The sequence below is a fragment of the Plectropomus leopardus genome, unplaced genomic scaffold (genome assembly GCF_026936395.1).
Source record: "Plectropomus leopardus strain MGB_pleo_1.0 unplaced genomic scaffold, ASM2693639v1 Contig44, whole genome shotgun sequence".
NCBI lineage: Eukaryota > Metazoa > Chordata > Actinopteri > Perciformes > Serranidae > Plectropomus > Plectropomus leopardus.
Window position 1 is genome coordinate 1 of NW_028274718.1, and position 18,319 is coordinate 18,319.

Sequence of the window (18,319 nt, forward strand, 5' to 3'; positions counted from 1 at the left end):
AGACAATAAACGCTAATTAAGTTTTCAATGAAGATGCTTTTTACTTTGAGTTTTAACAGCTTCATTTAGCAAAATTACCTATAGATGATGAACACTTAAATCATCTACAGACTGAACAAAAGAATGAGTGTATTGTTAAAAAAGACAGGGATGCGAAACACAGCAATAAAATATGTTCATTGGAAGCGAGTTACCCACCTTGTTTAAATACAGGCTGGTTTAAAATCACTAAAATATCCCTTTAGAAAGACCAAATGAGAAAGAACACCCTTCCAGTACCATGAAAATGTCGACATTCTCCTTTCTTGATGACTTAACCATGCAGAAAATACCAGCCAGCAGTTTGTACAAGCTGCATAAACATTGATATGTAAAACAGAAAGACCTCTCAACTCGTCATTGTCACATTTAAGAGTACCGCCTACTCAGTGTTGCAGACCTCCTGCCAACACCGTTTTAAAGGTGTCGTTCCCCCACCAAGGGGGTCAAAAGAAAGGCAGCTCAGAGGGGCACTTGTGCTCGCTCAGGCAGCACATATGAAAAATTGGAAACGATACAGAGAAGATTAGCATGGCCCCTGCGAAAGGATGACACGCATATCCGTGAAGCGTTTCCACTTTTTGCCCTAGCTGCGGAAATAACTCAAGGCGGTCGGAGCAACTAAGGGGGACTCGTGTCCAGTCAGCTTCCTGTGGGGAACCCCTCAGCATTTTAACAGCCACAACAACAAGTTGGAAATTTGCATTATGACACTGTCAAGAACCTAGCCTAGGCAGTTTTTTACCGAGCCTGATTCCAAACTATGCCTTTAACAAAACAAAGGACACAAGTGAAAAGCTGGCCCACAAGCCTTGGCTCCAACTGTTGGCTGACAGGCTTAGCCAAAAACTGATTCCACGTAGACATGCTCAGGTTGCCCAGGAGGTTCATTCTTGTCCTCAGTTGTGTCATTGGAGGAGATTGCTTGGGTTCAAAGCCCAGCAGGTGACCTGAAAGGACGTGCAGACGGCACTAGCCACGACGTATTGCATAGACATTGATATGTAAAACAGAAAGACCTCTCAACTCGTCATTGTCACGTTTAAGAGTACCGCCTACTCAGTGTTGCAGACCTCCTGCCAACACCGTTTTAAAGGTGTCGTTCCCCCACCAAGGGGGTCAAAAGGAAGGCAGCTCAGAGGGGCACTTGTGCTCGCTCAGGCAGCACATATGAAAAATTGGAAACGATACAGAGAAGATTAGCATGGCCCCTGCGAAAGGATGACACGCATATCCGTGAAGCGTTTCCACTTTTTGCCCTAGCCGCATGAGGAACAACTCAAAGGCGGTCGGAGCAACTAAGGGGACTCGTGTCCAGTCAGCTTCCTGTGGGGAACCCCTCAGCATTTTAACAGCCACAACAACAAGTTGGAAATTTGCATTATGACACTGTCAAGAACCTAGCCTGGGCAGTTTTTTACCAAGCCTGATTCCAAACTATGCCTTTAACAAAACAAAAGACACAAGTGAAAAGCTGGCCCACAATCCTTGGCTCCGACTGTTGGCTGACAGGCTTAGCCAAAAACTGATTCCACATACACATGCTTTTTGCCCTAGCTGCGGAAATAACTCAAGGCGGTCGGAGCAACTAAGGGGGACTCGTGTCCAGTCAGCTTCCTGTGGGGAACCCCTCAGCATTTACCAGCCACAACAAGTTGGAAATTTGCATTATGACAGTTTTTCACTAAACCTGATTCCAAACTATGCCTTTAACAAAACAAAAGACACAAGTGAAAAGCTGGCCCACAATCCTTGGCTCCGACTGTTGGCTGACAGGCTTAGCCAAAAACTGATTCCACATAGACATGCTCAGGTTGCCCAGGAGGTTCATTCTTGTCCTCAGTTGTGTCATTGGAGGAGATTGCTTGGGTTCAAAGCTCAGCAGGTGACCTGAAACGACGTGCAGACGGCACTAGCCACGACGTATTGCATAGACATTGATATGTAAAACAGAAAGACCTCTCAACTCGTCATTGTCACGTTTAAGAGTACCGCCTACTCAGTGTTGCAGACCTCCTGCCAACACCGTTTTAAAGGTGTCGTTCCCCCACCAAGGGGGTCAAAAGGAAGGCAGCTCAGAGGGGCACTTGTGCTCGCTCAGGCAGCACATATGAAAAATTGGAAACGATACAGAGAAGATTAGCATGGCCCCTGCGAAAGGATGACACGCATATCCGTGAAGCGTTTCCACTTTTTGCCCTAGCTGCGGAAATAACTCAAGGCGGTCGGAGCAACTAAGGGGGACTCGTGTCCAGTCAGCTTCCTGTGGGGAACCCCTCAGCATTTAACAGCCACAACAACAAGTTGGAAATTTGCATTATGACACTGTCAAGAACCTGGCCTAGGCAGTTTTTTACCGAGCCTGATTCCAAACTATGCCTTTAACAAAACAAAGGACACAAGTGAAAAGCTGGCCCACAAGCCTTGGCACCGACTGTTGGCTGAAAGACTTTGCCAAAATCTGATTCCACATACACATGCTTTTTGCCCTAGCTGCGGAAACAACTCAAGGCGGTCGGAGCAACTAAGGGGGACTCGTGTCCAGTCAGCTTCCTGTGGGGAACCCCTCAGCATTTACCAGCCACAACAAGTTGGAAATTTGCATTATGACAGTTTTTCACTAAACCTGATTCCAAACTATGCCTTTAACAAAACAAAGGACACAAGTGAAAAGCTGGCCCACAAGCCTTGGCTCCGACTGTTGGCTGACAGGCTTAGCCAAAAACTGATTCCACGTAGACATGCTCAGGTTGCCCAGGAGGTTCATTCTTGTCCTCAGTTGTGTCATTGGAGGAGATTGCTTGGGTTCAAAGCCCAGCAGGTGACCTGAAAGGACGTGCAGACGGCACTAGCCACGACGTATTGCATAGACATTGATATGTAAAACAGAAAGACCTCTCAACTCGTCATTGTCACGTTTAAGAGTACCGCCTACTCAGTGTTGCAGACCTCCTGCCAACACCGTTCTAAAGGTGTCGTTCCCCACCAAGGGGGTCAAAAGAAAGGCAGCTCAGAGGGGCACTTGTGCTCGCTCAGGCAGCACATATGAAAAATTGGAAACGATACAGAGAAGATTAGCATGGCCCCTGCGAAAGGATGACACGCATATCCGTGAAGCGTTTCCACTTTTTGCCCTAGCTGCGGAAATAACTCAAGGCGGTCGGAGCAACTAAGGGGGACTCGTGTCCAGTCAGCTTCCTGTGGGGAACCCCTCAGCATTTAACAGCCACAACAACAAGTTGGAAATTTGCATTATGACACTGTCAAGAACCTGGCCTAGGCAGTTTTTTACCAAGCCTGATTCCAAACTATGCCTTTAACAAAACAAAGGACACAAGTGAAAAGCTGGCCCACAAGCCTTGGCTCCGACTGTTGGCTGACAGGCTTAGCCAAAAACTGATTCCACATAGACATGCTCAGGTTGCCCAGGAGGTTCATTCTTGTCCTCAGTTGTGTCATTGGAGGAGATTGCTTGGGTTCAAAGCCCAGCAGGTGACCTGAAAGGACGTGCAGACGGCACTAGCCACGACGTATTGCATAGACATTGATATGTAAAACAGAAAGACCTCTCAACTCGTCATTGTCACGTTTAAGAGTACCGCCTACTCAGTGTTGCAGACCTCCTGCCAACACCGTTTTAAAGGTGTCGTTCCCCACCAAGGGGGTCAAAAGGAAGAGCAGCTCAGAGGGGCACTTGTGCTCGCTCAGGCAGCACATATGAAAAATTGGAAGCGATACAGAGAAGATTAGCATGGCCCCTGCGAAAGGATGACACGCATATCCGTGAAGCGTTTCCACTTTTGCCCTAGCTGCGGAAATAACTCAAAGGCGGTCGGAGCAACTAAGGGGACTCGTGTCCAGTCAGCTTCCTGTGGGGAACCCCTCAGCATTTACCCGCCACAACAAGTTGGAAATTTGCATTATGACAGTTTTTCACTAAACCTGATTCCAAACTATGCCTTTAAAAAAACAAAAGACACAAGTGAAAAGCTGGCCCACAATCCTTGGCTCCGACTGTTGGCTGACAGGCTTAGCCAAAAACTGATTCCACATAGACATGCTCAGGTTGCCCAGGAGGTTCATTCTTGTCCTCAGTTGTGTCATTGGAGGAGATTGCTTGGGTTCAAAGCTCAGCAGGTGACCTGAAAGGACGTGCAGACGGCACTAGCCACGACGTATTGCATAGACATTGATATGTAAAACAGAAAGACCTCTCAACTCGTCATTGTCACGTTTAAGAGTACCGCCTACTCAGTGTTGCAGACCTCCTGCCAACACCGTTTTAAAGGTGTCGTTCCCCACCAAGGGGTCAAAAGGAAGGCAGCTCAGAGGGGCACTTGTGCTCGCTCAGGCAGCACATATGAAAAATTGGAAAGCGATACAGAGAAGATTAGCATGGCCCCTGCGAAAGGATGACACGCATATCCGTGAAGCGTTTCCACTTTTGCCCTAGCTGCGGAAATAACTCAAAGGCGGTCGGAGCAACTAAGGGGACTCGTGTCCAGTCAGCTTCCTGTGGGAACCCCTCAGCATTTAACAGCCACAACAACAAGTTGGAAATTTGCATTATGACACTGTCAAGAACCTGGCCTAGGCAGTTTTTTACCGAGCCTGATTCCAAACTATGCCTTTAACAAAACAAAGGACACAAGTGAAAAGCTGGCCCACAAGCCTTGGCACCGACTGTTGGCTGAAAGACTTTGCCAAAATCTGATTCCACATACACATGCTTTTTGCCCTAGCTGCGGAAACAACTCAAAGGCGGTCGGAGCAACTAAGGGGGACTCGTGTCCAGTCAGCTTCCTGTGGGGAACCCCTCAGCATTTACCAGCCACAACAAGTTGGAAATTTGCATTATGACAGTTTTTCACCAAGCCTGATTCCAAACTATGCCTTTAACAAAACAAAGGACACAAGTGAAAAGCTGGCCCACAAGCCTTGGCTCCGACTGTTGGCTGACAGGCTTAGCCAAAAACTGATTCCACGTAGACATGCTCAGGTTGCCCAGGAGGTTCATTCTTGTCCTCAGTTGTGTCATTGGAGGAGATTGCTTGGGTTCAAAGCCCAGCAGGTGACCTGAAAGGACGTGCAGACGGCACTAGCCACGACGTATTGCATAGACATTGATATGTAAAACAGAAAGACCTCTCAACTCGTCATTGTCACGTTTAAGAGTACCGCCTACTCAGTGTTGCAGACCTCCTGCCAACACCGTTTTAAAGGTGTCATTCCCCCACCAAGGGGGTCAAAAGGAAGGCAGCTCAGAGGGGCACTTGTGCTCGCTCAGGCAGCACATATGAAAAATTGGAAGCGATACAGAGAAGATTGGCATGGCCCCTGCGAAAGGATGACACGCATATCCGTGAAGCGTTTCCACTTTTTGCCCTAGCTGCGGAAATAACTCAAGGCGGTCGGAGCAACGAAGGGGACTCGTGTCCAGTCAGCTTCCTGTGGGGAACCCTCAGCATTTACCAGCCACAACAACAAGTTGGAAATCTGCATTATGACACTGTCAAGAACCTGGCCTAGGCAGTTTTTTACCAAGCCTGATTCCAAACTATGCCTTTAACAAAACAAAGGACACAAGTGAAAAGCTGGCCCACAAGCCTTGGCTCCGACTGTTGGCTGACAGGCTTAGCCAAAACCTGATTCCACATAGACATGCTCAGGTTGCCCAGGAGGTTCATTCTTGTCCTCAGTTGTGTCATTGGAGGAGATTGCTTGGGTTCAAAGCTCAGCAGGTGACCTGAAAGGGCGTGCAGACGGCACTAGCCACGACGTGTGCATAGACATTGATATGTAAAACAGAAAGACCTCTCAACTCGTCATTGTCACGTTTAAGAGTACCGCCTACTCAGTGTTGCAGACCTCCTGCCAACACCGTTTTAATTGTCGTTCCCCCACCAAGGGGTCAAAAGGAAGGCAGCTCAGAGGGCACTTGTGCTCGCTCAGGCAGCACATATGAAAAATTGGAAACGATACAGAGAAGATTAGCATGGCCCCTGCGAAAGGATGACACGCATATCCGTGAAGCGTTTCCACTTTTTGCCCTAGCTGCGGAAATAACTCAAGGCGGTCGGAGCAACTAAGGGGGACTCGTGTCCAGTCAGCTTCCTGTGGGGAACCCCTCAGCATTTACCAGCCACAACAAGTTGGAAATTTGCATTATGACAGTTTTTCACTAAACCTGATTCCAAACTATGCCTTTAACAAAACAAAAGACACAAGTGAAAAGCTGGCCCACAATCCTTGGCTCCGACTGTTGGCTGACAGGCTTAGCCAAAAACTGATTCCACATAGACATGCTCAGGTTGCCCAGGAGGTTCATTCTTGTCCTCAGTTGTGTCATTGGAGGAGATTGCTTGGGTTCAAAGCTCAGCAGGTGACCTGAAAGGACGTGCAGACGGCACTAGCCACGACGTATTGCATAGACATTGATATGTAAAACAGAAAGACCTCTCAACTCGTCATTGTCACGTTTAAGAGTACCGCCTACTCAGTGTTGCAGACCTCCTGCCAACACCGTTTTAAAGGTGTCGTTCCCCCACCAAGGGGTCAAAAGAAAGGCAGCTCAGAGGGGCACTTGTGCTCGCTCAGGCAGCACATATGAAAAATTGGAAACGATACAGAGAAGATTAGCATGGCCCCTGCGAAAGGATGACACGCATATCCGTGAAGCGTTTCCACTTTTTGCCCTAGCTGCGGAAATAACTCAAGGCGGTCGGAGCAACTAAGGGGGACTCGTGTCCAGTCAGCTTCCTGTGGGGAACCCCTCAGCATTTAACAGCCACAACAACAAGTTGGAAATTTGCATTATGACACTGTCAAGAACCTGGCCTAGGCAGTTTTTTACCGAGCCTGATTCCAAACTATGCCTTTAACAAAACAAAGGACACAAGTGAAAAGCTGGCCCACAAGCCTTGGCACCGACTGTTGGCTGAAAGACTTAGCCAAAATCTGATTCCACATACACATGCTTTTTGCCCTAGCTGCGGAAACAACTCAAAGGCGGTCGGAGCAACTAAGGGGGACTCGTGTCCAGTCAGCTTCCTGTGGGGAACCCCTCAGCATTTACCAGCCACAACAAGTTGGAAATTTGCATTATGACAGTTTTTCACTAAACCTGATTCCAAACTATGCCTTTAACAAAACAAAAGACACAAGTGAAAAGCTGGCCCACAATCCTTGGCTCCGACTGTTGGCTGACAGGCTTAGCCAAAAACTGATTCCACATAGACATGCTCAGGTTGCCCAGGAGGTTCATTCTTGTCCTCAGTTGTGTCATTGGAGGAGATTGCTTGGGTTCAAAGCCCAGCAGGTGACCTGAAAGGACGTGCAGACGGCACTAGCCACGACGTATTGCATAGACATTGATATGTAAAACAGAAAGACCTCTCAACTCGTCATTGTCACGTTTAAGAGTACCGCCTACTCAGTGTTGCAGACCTCCTGCCAACACCGTTTTAAAGGTGTCGTTCCCCCACCAAGGGGGTCAAAAGGAAGGCAGCTCAGAGGGGCACTTGTGCTCGCTCAGGCAGCACATATGAAAAATTGGAAACGATACAGAGAAGATTAGCATGGCCCCTGCGAAAGGATGACACGCATATCCGTGAAGCGTTTCCACTTTTTGCCCTAGCTGCGGAAATAACTCAAGGCGGTCGGAGCAACTAAGGGGGACTCGTGTCCAGTCAGCTTCCTGTGGGGAACCCCTCAGCATTTACCAGCCACAACAAGTTGAAAATTTGCATTATGACAGTTTTTCACCAAGCCTGATTCCAAACTATGCCTTTAACAAAACAAAGGACACAAGTGAAAAGCTGGCCCACAAGCCTTGGCTCCGACTGTTGGCTGACAGGCTTAGCCAAAAACTGATTCCACATAGACATGCTCAGGTTGCCCAGGAGGTTCATTCTTGTCCTCAGTTGTGTCATTGGAGGAGATTGCTTGGGTTCAAAGCCCAGCAGGTGACCTGAAAGGACGTGCAGACGGCACTAGCCACGACGTATTGCATAGACATTGATATGTAAAACAGAAAGACCTCTCAACTCGTCATTGTCACGTTTAAGAGTACCGCCTACTCAGTGTTGCAGACCTCCTGCCAACACCGTTTTAAAGGTGTCGTTCCCCCACCAAGGGGGTCAAAAGGAAGGCAGCTCAGAGGGGCACTTGTGCTCGCTCAGGCAGCACATATGAAAAATTGGAAACGATACAGAGAAGATTAGCATGGCCCCTGCGAAAGGATGACACGCATATCCGTGAAGCGTTTCCACTTTTTGCCCTAGCTGCGGAAATAACTCAAGGCGGTCGGAGCAACTAAGGGGGACTCGTGTCCAGTCAGCTTCCTGTGGGGAACCCCTCAGCATTTACCAGCCACAACAAGTTGAAAATTTGCATTATGACACTGTCAAGAACCTAGCCTAGGCAGTTTTTTACCGAGCCTGATTCCAAACTATGCCTTTAACAAAACAAAGGACACAAGTGAAAAGCTGGCCCACAAGCCTTGGCACCGACTGTTGGCTGAAAGACTTAGCCAAAATCTGATTCCACATACACATGCTTTTTGCCCTAGCTGCGGAAACAACTCAAGGCGGTCGGAGCAACTAAGGGGGACTCGTGTCCAGTCAGCTTCCTGTGGGGAACCCCTCAGAATTTACCAGCCACAACAAGTTGGAAATTTGCATTATGACAGTTTTTCACCAAGCCTGATTCCAAACTATGCCTTTAACAAAACAAAGGACACAAGTGAAAAGCTGGCCCACAAGCCTTGGCTCCAACTGTTGGCTGACAGGCTTAGCCAAAAACTGATTCCACATAGACATGCTCAGGTTGCCCAGGAGGTTCATTCTTGTCCTCAGTTGTGTCATTGGAGGAGATTGCTTGGGTTCAAAGCCCAGCAGGTGACCTGAAAGGACGTGCAGACGGCACTAGCCACGACGTATTGCATAGACATTGATATGTAAAACAGAAAGACCTCTCAACTCGTCATTGTCACGTTTAAGAGTACCGCCTACTCAGTGTTGCAGACCTCCTGCCAACACCGTTTTAAAGGTGTTGTTCCCCCACCAAGGGGGTCAAAACGAAGGCAGCTCAGAGGGGCACTTGTGCTCGCTCAGGCAGCACATATGAAAAATTGGAAACGATACAGAGAAGATTAGCATGGCCCCTGCGAAAGGATGACACGCATATCCGTGAAGCGTTTCCACTTTTTGCCCTAGCTGCGGAAATAACTCAAGGCGGTCGGAGCAACTAAGGGGGACTCGTGTCCAGTCAGCTTCCTGTGGGGAACCCCTCAGCATTTACCAGCCACAACAAGTTGGAAATTTGCATTATGACAGTTTTTCACTAAACCTGATTCCAAACTATGCCTTTAACAAAACAAAAGACACAAGTGAAAAGCTGGCCCACAATCCTTGGCTCCGACTGTTGGCTGACAGGCTTAGCCAAAACTGATTCCACATAGACATGCTCAGGTTGCCCAGGAGGTTCATTCTTGTCCTCAGTTGTGTCATTGGAGGAGATTGCTTGGGTTCAAAGCCCAGCAGGTGACCTGAAAGGACGTGCAGACGGCACTAGCCACGACGTATTGCATAGACATTGATATGTAAAACAGAAAGACCTCTCAACTCGTCATTGTCACGTTTAAGAGTACCGCCTACTCAGTGTTGCAGACCTCCTGCCAACACCGTTTTAAAGGTGTCGTTCCCTCACCAAGGGGGTCAAAAGGAAGGCAGCTCAGAGGGGCACTTGTGCTCGCTCAGGCAGCACATATGAAAAATTGGAAACGATACAGAGAAGATTAGCATGGCCCCTGCGAAAGGATGACACGCATATCCGTGAAGCGTTTCCACTCTCTGCCCTAGCTGCGGAAATAACTCAAGGCGGTCGGAGCAACTAAGGGGGACTCGTGTCCAGTCAGCTTCCTGTGGGGAACCCCTCAGCATTTACCAGCCACAACAAGTTGAAAATTTGCATTATGACAGTTTTTCACCAAGCCTGATTCCAAACTATGCCTTTAACAAAACAAAGGACACAAGTGAAAAGCTGGCCCACAAGCCTTGGCACCGACTGTTGGCTGAAAGACTTAGCCAAAAACTGATTCCACATACACATGCTTTTGCCCTAGCTGCGGAAACAACTCAAAGGCGGTCGGAGCAACTAAGGGGGACTCGTGTCCAGTCAGCTTCCTGTGGGGAACCCCTCAGAATTTACCAGCCACAACAAGTTGGAAATTTGCATTATGACAGTTTTTCACCAAGCCTGATTCCAAACTATGCCTTTAACAAAACAAAGGACACAAGTGAAAAGCTGGCCCACAAGCCTTGGCTCCAACTGTTGGCTGACAGGCTTAGCCAAAAACTGATTCCACGTAGACATGCTCAGGTTGCCCAGGAGGTTCATTCTTGTCCTCAGTTGTGTCATTGGAGGAGATTGCTTGGGTTCAAAGCCCAGCAGGTGACCTGAAAGGACGTGCAGACGGCACTAGCCACGACGTATTGCATAGACATTGATATGTAAAACAGAAAGACCTCTCAACTCGTCATTGTCACGTTTAAGAGTACCGCCTACTCAGTGTTGCAGACCTCCTGCCAACACCGTTTTAAAGGTGTCGTTCCCCCACCAAGGGGGTCAAAACGAAGGCAGCTCAGAGGGGCACTTGTGCTCGCTCAGGCAGCACATATGAAAAATTGGAAACGATACAGAGAAGATTAGCATGGCCCCTGCGAAAGGATGACACGCATATCCGTGAAGCGTTTCCACTTTTGCCCTAGCTGCGGAAATAACTCAAAGGCGGTCGGAGCAACTAAGGGGGACTCGTGTCCAGTCAGCTTCCTGTGGGGAACCCCTCAGCATTTACCAGCCACAACAAGTTGGAAATTTGCATTATGACAGTTTTTCACTAAACCTGATTCCAAACTATGCCTTTAACAAAACAAAAGACACAAGTGAAAAGCTGGCCCACAATCCTTGGCTCCGACTGTTGGCTGACAGGCTTAGCCAAAAACTGATTCCACATAGACATGCTCAGGTTGCCCAGGAGGTTCATTCTTGTCCTCAGTTGTGTCATTGGAGGAGATTGCTTGGGTTCAAAGCTCAGCAGGTGACCTGAAAGGACGTGCAGACGGCACTAGCCACGACGTATTGCATAGACATTGATATGTAAAACAGAAAGACCTCTCAACTCGTCATTGTCACGTTTAAGAGTACCGCCTACTCAGTGTTGCAGACCTCCTGCCAACACCGTTTTAAAGGTGTCGTTCCCCACCAAGGGGTCAAAAGAAAGGCAGCTCAGAGGGCACTTGTGCTCGCTCAGGCAGCACATATGAAAAATTGGAAACGATACAGAGAAGATTAGCATGGCCCCTGCGAAAGGATGACACGCATATCCGTGAAGCGTTTCCACTTTTTGCCCTAGCTGCGGAAATAACTCAAGGCGGTCGGAGCAACTAGAGGGGACTCGTGTCCAGTCAGCTTCCTGTGGGAACCCCTCAGCATTTACCAGCCACAACAAGTTGGAAATTTGCATTATGACAGTTTTTCACTAAACCTGATTCCAAACTATGCCTTTAACAAAACAAAAGACACAAGTGAAAAGCTGGCCCACAATCCTTGGCTCCGACTGTTGGCTGACAGGCTTAGCCAAAAACTGATTCCACATAGACATGCTCAGGTTGCCCAGGAGGTTCATTCTTGTCCTCAGTTGTGTCATTGGAGGAGATTGCTTGGGTTCAAAGCCCAGCAGGTGACCTGAAAGGACGTGCAGACGGCACTAGCCACGACGTATTGCATAGACATTGATATGTAAAACAGAAAGACCTCTCAACTCGTCATTGTCACGTTTAAGAGTACCGCCTACTCAGTGTTGCAGACCTCCTGCCAACACCGTTTTAAAGGTGTCGTTCCCCCACCAAGGGGGTCAAAAGGAAGGCAGCTCAGAGGGCACTTGTGCTCGCTCAGGCAGCACATATGAAAAATTGGAAACGATACAGAGAAGATTAGCATGGCCCCTGCGAAAGGATGACACGCATATCCGTGAAGCGTTTCCACTTTTTGCCCTAGCTGCGGAAATAACTCAAGGCGGTCGGAGCAACTAAGGGGGACTCGTGTCCAGTCAGCTTCCTGTGGGGAACCCCTCAGCATTTAACAGCCACAACAACAAGTTGGAAATTTGCATTATGACACTGTCAAGAACCTAGCCTAGGCAGTTTTTTACCGAGCCTGATTCCAAACTATGCCTTTAACAAAACAAAGGACACAAGTGAAAAGCTGGCCCACAAGCCTTGGCACCGACTGTTGGCTGAAAGACTTAGCCAAAATCTGATTCCACATACACATGCTTTTTGCCCTAGCTGCGGAAACAACTCAAGGCGGTCGGAGCAACTAAGGGGGACTCGTGTCCAGTCAGCTTCCTGTGGGGAACCCCTCAGCATTTACCAGCCACAAGTTGGAAATTTGCATTAGGACAGTTTTTGACCAAGCCTGATTCCAAACTATGCCTTTAACAAAACAAAGGACACAAGTGAAAAGCTGGCCCACAAGCCTTGGCACCGACTATTGGCTGAAAGACTTAGCCAAAATCTGATTCCACATACACATGCTTTTTGCCCTAGCTGCGGAAACAACTCAAAGGCGGTCGGAGCAACTAAGGGGGACTCGTGTCCAGTCAGCTTCCTGTGGGGAACCCCTCAGCATTTACCAGCCACAACAAGTTGGAAATTTGCATTATGACAGTTTTTCACTAAACCTGATTCCAAACTATGCCTTTAACAAAACAAAAGACACAAGTGAAAAGCTGGCCCACAATCCTTGGCTCCGACTGTTGGCTGACAGGCTTAGCCAAAAACTGATTCCACGTAGACATGCTCAGGTTGCCCAGGAGGTTCATTCTTGTCCTCAGTTGTGTCATTGGAGGAGATTGCTTGGGTTCAAAGCTCAGCAGGTGACCTGAAACGACGTGCAGACGGCACTAGCCACGACGTATTGCATAGACATTGATATGTAAAACAGAAAGACCTCTCAACTCGTCATTGTCACGTTTAAGAGTACCGCCTACTCAGTGTTGCAGACCTCCTGCCAACACCGTTTTAAAGGTGTCGTTCCCCCACCAAGGGGGTCAAAAGAAAGGCAGCTCAGAGGGGCACTTGTGCTCGCTCAGGCAGCACATATGAAAAATTGGAAACGATACAGAGAAGATTAGCATGGCCCCTGCGAAAGGATGACACGCATATCCGTGAAGCGTTTCCACTTTTTGCCCTAGCTGCGGAAATAACTCAAAGGCGGTCGGAGCAACTAAGGGGGACTCGTGTCCAGTCAGCTTCCTGTGGGGAACCCCTCAGCATTTAACAGCCACAACAACAAGTTGGAAATTTGCATTATGACACTGTCAAGAACCTAGCCTAGGCAGTTTTTCACCGAGCCTGATTCCAAACTATGCCTTTAACAAAACAAAGGACACAAGTGAAAAGCTGGCCCACAAGCCTTGGCACCGACTGTTGGCTGAAAGACTTAGCCAAAATCTGATTCCACATACACATGCTTTTTGCCCTAGCTGCGGAAACAACTCAAAGGCGGTCGGAGCAACTAAGGGGGACTCGTGTCCAGTCAGCTTCCTGTGGGGAACCCCTCAGAATTTACCAGCCACAACAAGTTGGAAATTTGCATTATGACAGTTTTTCACCAAGCCTGATTCCAAACTATGCCTTTAACAAAACAAAGGACACAAGTGAAAAGCTGGCCCACAAGCCTTGGCTCCAACTGTTGGCTGACAGGCTTAGCCAAAACTGATTCCACGTAGACATGCTCAGGTTGCCCAGGAGGTTCATTCTTGTCCTCAGTTGTGTCATTGGAGGAGATTGCTTGGGTTCAAAGCCCAGCAGGTGACCTGAAAGGACGTGCAGACGGCACTAGCCACGACGTATTGCATAGACATTGATATGTAAAACAGAAAGACCTCTCAACTCGTCATTGTCACGTTTAAGAGTACCGCCTACTCAGTGTTGCAGACCTCCTGCCAACACCGTTTTAAAGGTGTCGTTCCCCCACCAAGGGGTCAAAAGAAGAGCAGCTCAGAGGGGCACTTGTGCTCGCTCAGGCAGCACATATGAAAAATTGGAAGCGATACAGAGAAGATTAGCATGGCCCCTGCGAAAGGATGACACGCATATCCGTGAAGCGTTTCCACTTTTGCCCTAGCTGCGGAAATAACTCAAGGCGGTCGGAGCAACTAAGGGGGACTCGTGTCCAGTCAGCTTCCTGTGGGGAACCCCTCAGCATTTAACAGCCACAACAACAAGTTGGAAATTTGCATTATGACACTGTCAAGAACCTAGCCTAGGCAGTTTTTTACCGAGCCTGATTCCAAACTATGCCTTTAACAAAACAAAGGACACAAGTGAAAAGCTGGCCCACAAGCCTTGGCACCGACTGTTGGCTGAAAGACTTAGCCAAAATCTGATTCCACATACACATGCTTTTTGCCCTAGCTGCGGAAACAACTCAAGGCGGTCGGAGCAACTAAGGGGGACTCGTGTCCAGTCAGCTTCCTGTGGGGAACCCTCAGAATTTACCAGCCACAACAAGTTGGAAATTTGCATTATGACAGTTTTTCACTAAACCTGATTCCAAACTATGCCTTTAACAAAACAAAAGACACAAGTGAAAAGCTGGCCCACAATCCTTGGCTCCGACTGTTGGCTGACAGGCTTAGCCAAAAACTGATTCCACGTAGACATGCTCAGGTTGCCCAGGTGGTTCATGCTTGTCCTCAGTTGTGTCATTGGAGGAGATTGCTTGGGTTCAAAGCCCAGCAGGTGACCTGAAAGGACGTGCAGACGGCACTAGCCACGACGTATTGCATAGACATTGATATGTAAAACAGAAAGACCTCTCAACTCGTCATTGTCACGTTTAAGAGTACCGCCTACTCAGTGTTGCAGACCTCCTGCCAACACCGTTTTAAAGGTGTCGTTCCCCCACCAAGGGGGTCAAAAGAAAGGCAGCTCAGAGGGGCACTTGTGCTCGCTCAGGCAGCACATATGAAAAATTGGAAGCGATACAGAGAAGATTAGCATGGCCCCTGCGAAAGGATGACACGCATAGCCGTGAAGCGTTTCCACTTTTTGCCCTAGCTGCGGAAATAACTCAAGGCGGTCGGAGCAACTAAGGGGGACTCGTGTCCAGTCAGCTTCCTGTGGGGAACCCTCAGCATTTAACAGCCACAACAACAAGTTGGAAATTTGCATTATGACACTGTCAAGAACCTCGCCTAGGCAGTTTTTTACCGAGCCTGATTCCAAACTATGCCTTTAACAAAACAAAGGACACAAGTAAAAAGCTGGCCCACAAGCCTTGGCACCGACTGTTGGCTGAAAGACTTAGCCAAAATCTGATTCCACATACACATGCTTTTTGCCCTAGCTGCGAAACAACTCAAGGCGGTCGGAGCAACTAAGGGGACTCGTGTCCAGTCAGCTTCCTGTGGGGAACCCCTCAGAATTTACCAGCCACAACAAGTTGGAAATTTGCATTATGACAGTTTTTCACCAAGCCTGATTCCAAACTATGCCTTTAACAAAACAAAGGACACAAGTGAAAAGCTGGCCCACAAGCCTTGGCTCCGACTGTTGGCTGACAGGCTTAGCCAAAAACTGATTCCACGTAGACATGCTCAGGTTGCCCAGGAGGTTCATTCTTGTCCTCAGTTGTGTCATTGGAGGAGATTGCTTGGGTTCAAAGCCCAGCAGGTGACCTGAAAGGACGTGCAGACGGCACTAGCCACGACGTATTGCATAGACATTGATATGTAAAACAGAAAGACCTCTCAACTCGTCATTGTCACGTTTAAGAGTACCGCCTACTCAGTGTTGCAGACCTCCTGCCAACACCGTTTTAAAGGTGTCGTTCCCCCACCAAGGGGGTCAAAAGAAAGGCAGCTCAGAGGGGCACTTGTGCTCGCTCAGGCAGCACATATGAAAAATTGGAAACGATACAGAGAAGATTAGCATGGCCCCTGCGAAAGGATGACACGCATATCCGTGAAGCGTTTCCACTTTTTGCCCTTGCTGCGGAAATAACTCAAAGGCGGTCGGAGCAACTAAGGGGGACTCGTGTCCAGTCAGCTTCCTGTGGGGAACCCCTCAGCATTTAACAGCCACAACAACAAGTTGGAAATTTGCATTATGACACTGTCAAGAACCTAGCCTAGGCAGTTTTTTACCGAGCCTGATTCCAAACTATGCCTTTAACAAAACAAAGGACACAAGTGAAAAGCTGGCCCACAAGCCTTGGCACCGACTGTTGGCTGAAAGACTTAGCCAAAATCTGATTCCACATACACATGCTTTTGCCCTAGCTGCGGAAACAACTCAAGGCGGTCGGAGCAACTAAGGGGACTCGTTTCCAGTCAGCTTCCTGTGGGGAACCCCTCAGCATTTACCAGCCACAACAAGTTGGAAATTTGCATTATGACAGTTTTTCACTAAACCTGATTCCAAACTATGCCTTTAACAAAACAAAAGACACAAGTGAAAAGCTGGCCCACAATCCTTGGCTCCGACTGTTGGCTGACAGGCTTAGCCAAAAACTGATTCCACGTAGACATGCTCAGGTTGCCCAGGAGGTTCATTCTTGTCCTCAGTTGTGTCATTGGAGGAGATTGCTTGGGTTCAAAGCCCAGCAGGTGACCTGAAAGGACGTGCAGACGGCACTAGCCACGACGTATTGCATAGACATTGATATGTAAAACAGAAAGACCTCTCAACTCGTCATTGTCACGTTTAAGAGTACCGCCTACTCAGTGTTGCAGACCTCCTGCCAACACCGTTTTAAAGGTGTCGTTCCCCCACCAAGGGGGTCAAAAGGAAGGCAGCTCAGAGGGGCACTTGTGCTCGCTCAGGCAGCACATATGAAAAATTGGAAACGATACAGAGAAGATTAGCATGGCCCCTGCGAAAGGATGACACGCATATCCGTGAAGCGTTTCCACTTTTGCCCTAGCTGCGGAAATAACTCAAGGCGGTCGGAGCAACTAAGGGGACTCGTGTCCAGTCAGCTTCCTGTGGGGAACCCTCAGCATTTACCAGCCACAACAAGTTGGAAATTTGCATTATGACAGTTTTTCACTAAACCTGATTCCAAACTATGCCTTTAACAAAACAAAAGACACAAGTGAAAAGCTGGCCCACAATCCTTGGCTCCGACTGTTGGCTGACAGGCTTAGCCAAGAACTGATTCCACATAGACATGCTCAGGTTGCCCAGGAGGTTCATTCTTGTCCTCAGTTGTGTCATTGGAGAAGATTGCTTGGGTTCAAAGCTCAGCAGGTGACCTGAAAGGACGTGCAGACGGCACTAGCCACGACGTATTGCATAGACATTGATATGTAAAACAGAAAGACCTCTCAACTCGTCATTGTCACGTTTAAGAGTACCGCCTACTCAGTGTTGCAGACCTCCTGCCAACACCGTTTTAAAGGTGTCGTTCCCCCACCAAGGGGTCAAAAGAAAGGCAGCTCAGAGGGGCACTTGTGCTCGCTCAGGCAGCACATATGAAAAATTGGAAACGATACAGAGAAGATTAGCATGGCCCCTGCGAAAGGATGACACGCATATCCGTGAAGCGTTTCCACTTTTTGCCCTAGCTGCGGAAATAACTCAAGGCGGTCGGGGCAACTAAGGGGACTCGTGTCCAGTCAGCTTCCTGTGGGAACCCCTCAGCATTTACCAGCCACTACAAGTTGGAAATTTGCATTATGACAGTTTTTCACTAAACCTGATTCCAAACTATGCCTTTAACAAAACAAAGGACACAAGTGAAAAGCTGGCCCACAATCCTTGGCTCCGACTGTTGGCTGACAGGCTTAGCCAAAAACTGATTCCACGTAGACATGCTCAGGTTGCCCAGGAGGTTCATTCTTGTCCTCAGTTGTGTCATTGGAGGAGATTGCTTGGGTTCAAAGCCCAGCAGGTGACCTGAAAGGACGTGCAGACGGCACTAGCCACGACGTATTGCATAGACATTGATATGTAAAACAGAAAGACCTCTCAACTCGTCATTGTCACGTTTAAGAGTACCGCCTACTCAGTGTTGCAGACCTCCTGCCAACACCGTTTTAAAGGTGTCGTTCCCCCACCAAGGGGGTCAAAAGAAAGGCAGCTCAGAGGGGCACTTGTGCTCGCTCAGGCAGCACATATGAAAAATTGGAAACGATACAGAGAAGATTAGCATGGCCCCTGCGAAAGGATGACACGCATATCCGTGAAGCGTTTCCACTTTTTGCCCTAGC

The 18,319-nt window shown here is 48.4% G+C and overlaps 23 non-coding genes across 23 annotated transcripts; all 23 read left to right on the forward strand.

The window, feature by feature from the left end:
• Positions 1–515: 515 nt before the first annotated feature.
• LOC121956026 (U6 spliceosomal RNA) lies at positions 516–622 on the forward strand. The gene has a single exon (XR_006106660.1). It is a non-coding gene; the product is annotated as a U6 spliceosomal RNA (small nuclear RNA).
• A 566-nt stretch (positions 623–1,188) lies between these two features.
• LOC148185345 (U6 spliceosomal RNA) lies at positions 1,189–1,295 on the forward strand. The gene has a single exon (XR_015776008.1). It is a non-coding gene; the product is annotated as a U6 spliceosomal RNA (small nuclear RNA).
• An 833-nt stretch (positions 1,296–2,128) lies between these two features.
• Positions 2,129–2,235, forward strand: LOC148185346 (U6 spliceosomal RNA). Its single transcript, XR_015776019.1, has one exon. It is a non-coding gene; the product is annotated as a U6 spliceosomal RNA (small nuclear RNA).
• An 828-nt stretch (positions 2,236–3,063) lies between these two features.
• On the forward strand, positions 3,064–3,170 carry LOC148185347 (U6 spliceosomal RNA). Its single transcript, XR_015776030.1, has one exon. It is a non-coding gene; the product is annotated as a U6 spliceosomal RNA (small nuclear RNA).
• Positions 3,171–3,735: 565 nt separating this feature from the next.
• LOC148185348 (U6 spliceosomal RNA) lies at positions 3,736–3,842 on the forward strand. Its single transcript, XR_015775989.1, has one exon. It is a non-coding gene; the product is annotated as a U6 spliceosomal RNA (small nuclear RNA).
• Positions 3,843–4,378: 536 nt separating this feature from the next.
• LOC148185349 (U6 spliceosomal RNA) lies at positions 4,379–4,486 on the forward strand. The gene has a single exon (XR_015775998.1). It is a non-coding gene; the product is annotated as a U6 spliceosomal RNA (small nuclear RNA).
• An 828-nt stretch (positions 4,487–5,314) lies between these two features.
• LOC148185350 (U6 spliceosomal RNA) lies at positions 5,315–5,421 on the forward strand. Its single transcript, XR_015775996.1, has one exon. It is a non-coding gene; the product is annotated as a U6 spliceosomal RNA (small nuclear RNA).
• A 558-nt stretch (positions 5,422–5,979) lies between these two features.
• On the forward strand, positions 5,980–6,086 carry LOC148185351 (U6 spliceosomal RNA). Its single transcript, XR_015776041.1, has one exon. It is a non-coding gene; the product is annotated as a U6 spliceosomal RNA (small nuclear RNA).
• Positions 6,087–6,624: 538 nt separating this feature from the next.
• Positions 6,625–6,731, forward strand: LOC148185352 (U6 spliceosomal RNA). The gene has a single exon (XR_015775982.1). It is a non-coding gene; the product is annotated as a U6 spliceosomal RNA (small nuclear RNA).
• An 830-nt stretch (positions 6,732–7,561) lies between these two features.
• Positions 7,562–7,668, forward strand: LOC148185353 (U6 spliceosomal RNA). Its single transcript, XR_015775993.1, has one exon. It is a non-coding gene; the product is annotated as a U6 spliceosomal RNA (small nuclear RNA).
• Positions 7,669–8,207: 539 nt separating this feature from the next.
• LOC148185354 (U6 spliceosomal RNA) lies at positions 8,208–8,314 on the forward strand. Its single transcript, XR_015776000.1, has one exon. It is a non-coding gene; the product is annotated as a U6 spliceosomal RNA (small nuclear RNA).
• An 826-nt stretch (positions 8,315–9,140) lies between these two features.
• Positions 9,141–9,247, forward strand: LOC148185355 (U6 spliceosomal RNA). Its single transcript, XR_015776001.1, has one exon. It is a non-coding gene; the product is annotated as a U6 spliceosomal RNA (small nuclear RNA).
• Positions 9,248–9,785: 538 nt separating this feature from the next.
• On the forward strand, positions 9,786–9,892 carry LOC148185356 (U6 spliceosomal RNA). Its single transcript, XR_015775986.1, has one exon. It is a non-coding gene; the product is annotated as a U6 spliceosomal RNA (small nuclear RNA).
• An 803-nt stretch (positions 9,893–10,695) lies between these two features.
• LOC148185357 (U6 spliceosomal RNA) lies at positions 10,696–10,802 on the forward strand. Its single transcript, XR_015776046.1, has one exon. It is a non-coding gene; the product is annotated as a U6 spliceosomal RNA (small nuclear RNA).
• A 536-nt stretch (positions 10,803–11,338) lies between these two features.
• On the forward strand, positions 11,339–11,445 carry LOC148185358 (U6 spliceosomal RNA). The gene has a single exon (XR_015776002.1). It is a non-coding gene; the product is annotated as a U6 spliceosomal RNA (small nuclear RNA).
• Positions 11,446–11,982: 537 nt separating this feature from the next.
• Positions 11,983–12,089, forward strand: LOC148185359 (U6 spliceosomal RNA). The gene has a single exon (XR_015776003.1). It is a non-coding gene; the product is annotated as a U6 spliceosomal RNA (small nuclear RNA).
• Positions 12,090–13,180: 1,091 nt separating this feature from the next.
• On the forward strand, positions 13,181–13,287 carry LOC148185360 (U6 spliceosomal RNA). The gene has a single exon (XR_015776004.1). It is a non-coding gene; the product is annotated as a U6 spliceosomal RNA (small nuclear RNA).
• Positions 13,288–14,116: 829 nt separating this feature from the next.
• Positions 14,117–14,223, forward strand: LOC148185361 (U6 spliceosomal RNA). Its single transcript, XR_015775990.1, has one exon. It is a non-coding gene; the product is annotated as a U6 spliceosomal RNA (small nuclear RNA).
• An 827-nt stretch (positions 14,224–15,050) lies between these two features.
• LOC148185362 (U6 spliceosomal RNA) lies at positions 15,051–15,157 on the forward strand. The gene has a single exon (XR_015775987.1). It is a non-coding gene; the product is annotated as a U6 spliceosomal RNA (small nuclear RNA).
• Positions 15,158–15,983: 826 nt separating this feature from the next.
• Positions 15,984–16,090, forward strand: LOC148185363 (U6 spliceosomal RNA). The gene has a single exon (XR_015776005.1). It is a non-coding gene; the product is annotated as a U6 spliceosomal RNA (small nuclear RNA).
• An 828-nt stretch (positions 16,091–16,918) lies between these two features.
• LOC148185364 (U6 spliceosomal RNA) lies at positions 16,919–17,025 on the forward strand. The gene has a single exon (XR_015775977.1). It is a non-coding gene; the product is annotated as a U6 spliceosomal RNA (small nuclear RNA).
• Positions 17,026–17,560: 535 nt separating this feature from the next.
• LOC148185365 (U6 spliceosomal RNA) lies at positions 17,561–17,667 on the forward strand. The gene has a single exon (XR_015776006.1). It is a non-coding gene; the product is annotated as a U6 spliceosomal RNA (small nuclear RNA).
• A 537-nt stretch (positions 17,668–18,204) lies between these two features.
• Positions 18,205–18,311, forward strand: LOC148185366 (U6 spliceosomal RNA). The gene has a single exon (XR_015776007.1). It is a non-coding gene; the product is annotated as a U6 spliceosomal RNA (small nuclear RNA).
• Positions 18,312–18,319: the final 8 nt, after the last annotated feature.